The 4,015-nt window shown below is 48.9% G+C and overlaps 1 pseudogene across 1 annotated transcript; it reads left to right on the forward strand.

Moving 5' to 3' along the window:
- The first annotated feature begins 296 nt into the window (after positions 1-296).
- On the forward strand, positions 297-1,019 carry LOC308236733 (annotated as a pseudogene). The gene has a single exon. The product of its transcript is annotated as an uncharacterized misc_RNA (transcript).
- The last annotated feature ends 2,996 nt before the right edge of the window (positions 1,020-4,015 follow it).

A 4,015-nucleotide genomic window follows, 5' to 3' on the forward strand; every position in this document is an offset into this window, starting at 1 on the left:
TAATCATGTATTTTACCATCTTTAATTTAATGGTGCAATGAACTATGCTGACAGATTTTCTACTGTTGAATCACGCCAATAATTTTAATAGAAAGCTTACTTATGAATCGTTTAATATGCTACTAGATTTGATTTACTTAGAGTTTTGCATTAGTATTAGTGAAATTGGCCTACAGCTTTGGTTTTTGAATTATCATTGTCAAATTGCAGTATCAAAATTTTCACAACTGAGAAGCATTGCAGTATGGAACAGAGGAGGCAGGAAACTGAACAGGAGCAGGAGATGGGTGGATACCATGGTCGGCATCACCACCATTGAGGCGGTGAAATGCAAGATCCAAGTTCTGCACCAGCAGGCAGATGATGCCAAAGAGAGGGCTGAGCGGCCCCAGTGGGGAGTGGAGGGAGAAAGGCGAGCTTGGGAACAGGCTGAGGCTGAGGATCCAGCTGGTTGAAGGGGAGCTGGACTGTGCTCAGGAGCACCTGGCCACTGCCATGCAAAAGCTGGAGGAAGCTGAGAAAGCTGCCGATGAGAGCAAGAGAGGTATGAAGGTTATTGAAAGCCGAGCTTTAAAAGATGAAGAAAAGATGGAACTCTAGGAAATCCAACTCAAAGAAGCTAAACACATTGCAGAAGAGACAGAAAGTATGAAGAGGGGGCTCATAAGTTGGTGATTATTGAGGGAGACTTGGAATGCACAGAGGAATGAGCTGAGCTGGCAGAGTCCCGTTGCCAAGAGATGGATGAGCAGATCAAACTGATGGACCAGAACCTGAGGTGTCTGAGTGCTGCTGAAGAAAAGTATCCTCAAAAAGAAGACAAATATGAGGAAGAGATCAAGATTCTTACTGATAAACTCAAGTTCGCAGGGACCTGTGCTGAGTTTGCTGAGAGATCGGTAGTCACGCTGGAAAAGACAATTGATGATTTGGAAGATAAACTGAACCGCACCAAAGAGGAACACCCCAGTACACAAAGGAGGCTGGACCCGACTCTGCTGGACCTGAATGAGATGTAGAGCCACCCAGTCCCGCCCTGCCGCTGCTCCTCCCTCCGACCCTGACTTCGCCGGAGGCCAGCCTGCTTGAAATGACCTTTAAACTGAGGGCTGATCTTTAACTGGAAGGTTGCTTTCTCCTTTCACTGCCTCCCACCCCCGCCCCCACCCATGTATTTTTCCTCAAATTGTCTCTGCCTCTGCTCAGAGATTTTGATTGGGCTAGAGGCTGAGCACCTTTGGGAACAACATTAAGGGAATGTGAGCACAGTACAACGTGTCTTTAGAAGCATGTTGTGATGTACACATTTTGTAATTGCCTTTTTTGTTGTTGATGTACTCTGCTGCTCAGGGGATGTCCTGGGTCTGTACGTCTCACTTCCTCTCACCCATAGATTCCGGTCGGTGGAACTTACTTTTTGTTGTGACTTAACTCTTTCTCCCAATCCTCAAGAACCCTAAAAAGCGAATTAGCACACTTCTTTCTTTTTCAAGTTTTTTTTTTTTTTTTTTTAAATTAACTTGTTAAGAAGCAGAAACCAGATTAATTAGTCCCAGAAGCCTTTTAGGAGTGCTCATTCTCTCTCCTTGAGGACCCCGGACTTCCTGCCTGAAGGCCGTTCATCTCTGCCTTAGTTCTTTCAATGGAAGCGAATAGCCTTTGGTTTCCCAGCTTGGTTCTCCCTCCGTAAGTAAAGGAGTGCCTTTGAGAAGTTTTTCTTCTTCTTGTGCTGTTGCTTATGGTAGATGTCTTTCCCCCTTGTGTCATGGGGCTGTTTCTTCTCTGCATCTCACTGCAGGCGCCATGCATGGTTGCCTCTCTGCTGAGGTGGTCAGGGCCTGCGGCGCCTCTGGGTGCCTGACTAGGGGCTCTTCCACCCACTAGCACATAACCCCGTCCAGCTCCCCACCATCATGTTGGGTGCTACTCAAAACCCACTGGCAGGGAGAGGTCACAAACATCCCTGGGGGGCCTGGAGAACTCTGCCCGCATGTCACTGCAGAATTCTAGAGAGGATGAGAGAAGGGAAACCAGTGAATAAAAGGGTTGAAGATGTGGATTCTACTTGGAATACAGGTAACCTGCTATGTTTAGTAAAATATTTAACTACTAGAGGCCTGGTGCATGAAATTCGTGCATGGGGGGCAGGGGGAAGGGATGTCCCTCAGCCTGGCCTGTGCCCTCTCACAGTCCAGGAGCCCCACGATTGATCACCCCAAAGAGGTAGGCCTTGCCCACCTGGCTGGGGCTTCTCATTGGATCGCCCCAAAGAGGTAGGCCCCGCCCACCTGGCTGGGGATCTGTGATGGATTGCCCCGCAGAGGGAGGTCCCACCCCCCTGCCACAACACCACCACCGCTGGTAGCCTGCTGGTTGGTGGCGCCTGGGCCTCCTTCTTTGGGGTGATCATGGAGCCCCCTGATTGACTGCCCCACCGGCCAGTGGCCTGGGCATCCCTCTGCAGGGCAATCAATGGGGCGATAGCCAGGCCCCCGACCAATCCCATTGCACCCACCTTGGCTGGTCTGGTGCCAGTGGGTGTCAGTGTGGTCATTCAGAAGGTCATCTGGAAGGACATCCGGAAAGTCATTCGGCTGTCCAGTCTAACTAGCATATTAAGCTTTTATTATCTATCTATCTATCTATCTATCTATCTATCTATCTATCTATCTATCTATCTATCATCTATCTAATTATCTATCTATCTATCCATACAGGTGATATGCAAATTAGCCAGGCTTCAGGACAGGCTCAGGAAGAAGCTGCATCATGATCGCTCAGGAGGATCTGTACACGGAGATGGGTGGGAGGGGACTGCTGCAGCCCCCAGCCCCAGCGGACACACACCAGGGTGGGGGCGTGCTCTCAGAGGCCACTGCGTGGCTCGGAGCATACCCCCACCCCAGTGGACAGACACCAGGGGTGGGGGCGTGCTCTGAGCGGCTGGCCCCGGTGGGTGGAGGCAGCAGCTGGAGCGAAGCAGCCCCAGTCCCAGATGCCTGGCGGTGGCTGGAGCGAAGCAGCCCGGGTCCCAGTGGGTGGCGGCGGCGGCCAGAGCAAAGCAGCCTGAGCCCTGGGTGCCGGAGGGAAGCACCAGCCTATTCTTGCACGAAATGCACACACATGCATAAAGCAGCCCATGTGAAAATGTGATACTAAGTATTGGATTTTATCAGTAAAAATTACCATGAGGTCAATACTGAGCCAAGAAAACATTATGAAAACATTAAAGAGTGAAACTCAGATTTAGGAAAACCTGCTTCCTGCTTGCTGTGTGGGAGACTCGAGAGGGGTAGAAGTTAGGGGAAGGTTTAAAGAAATTATAGATGGATACTTGTAATGCTAGAAGGTTTTCTATCAGATAATCCTTCTTTTTCTGAAATTCTCTTTTTATTGGCAGTTGCTCTCTGCCTTTGGGTGATTTATTGGAACTCCTTAAATTTCCTACCAGCTGTTACAGCTGAGTAGGCTAATAGGCCTTTGGAAGGTTAACCATGTCCCATTACATTTATTGCTTTTGGATCCAATTAGGACACCTCAGTCTGGCATAGAGGTTAGAATAGATGGTGACAATCATGCACCTAAAGAGAGGTGTGTGTGTGTGTGTATAGCAATGAGTGAGTAGAGATGTGTGTGTGTATAGGAATGAGTGAGTGGAGGTGTGTGTGTGTAGGAAAGAGTGAGTGGAGGTGTGTGTGTGTGTGTGTGTGTGTGTGTGTGTGTAGGAATGAGTAAGTAGAGGGGTGTGTGTATGTGTGTGTAGGAATAAGTGAGTGGAGGTGTGTGTGTGTGCATAGGAATGAGTGAGTGGAGGGGTGTGTGTGTGTAGGAAAGAGTGAGTGGAGGTGTGTGTGTGTGTGTGTGTGTGTGTGTAGGAATGAGTAAGTAGAGGTGTGTGTGTATGAGTGTGTAGGAATAAGTGAGTGGAGGTGTGTGTGAGTGAGTAGGAATGAGTAAATGGAGGTGTGTGTGTGTGTGTGTGTGTGTGTGTATGTGTATGTGTGTAGGAATAAGT

The sequence above is a fragment of the Plecotus auritus genome (genome assembly GCF_963455305.1).
Source record: "Plecotus auritus genome assembly, chromosome: 11".
Classification (NCBI taxonomy): Eukaryota; Metazoa; Chordata; class Mammalia; order Chiroptera; family Vespertilionidae; genus Plecotus; species Plecotus auritus.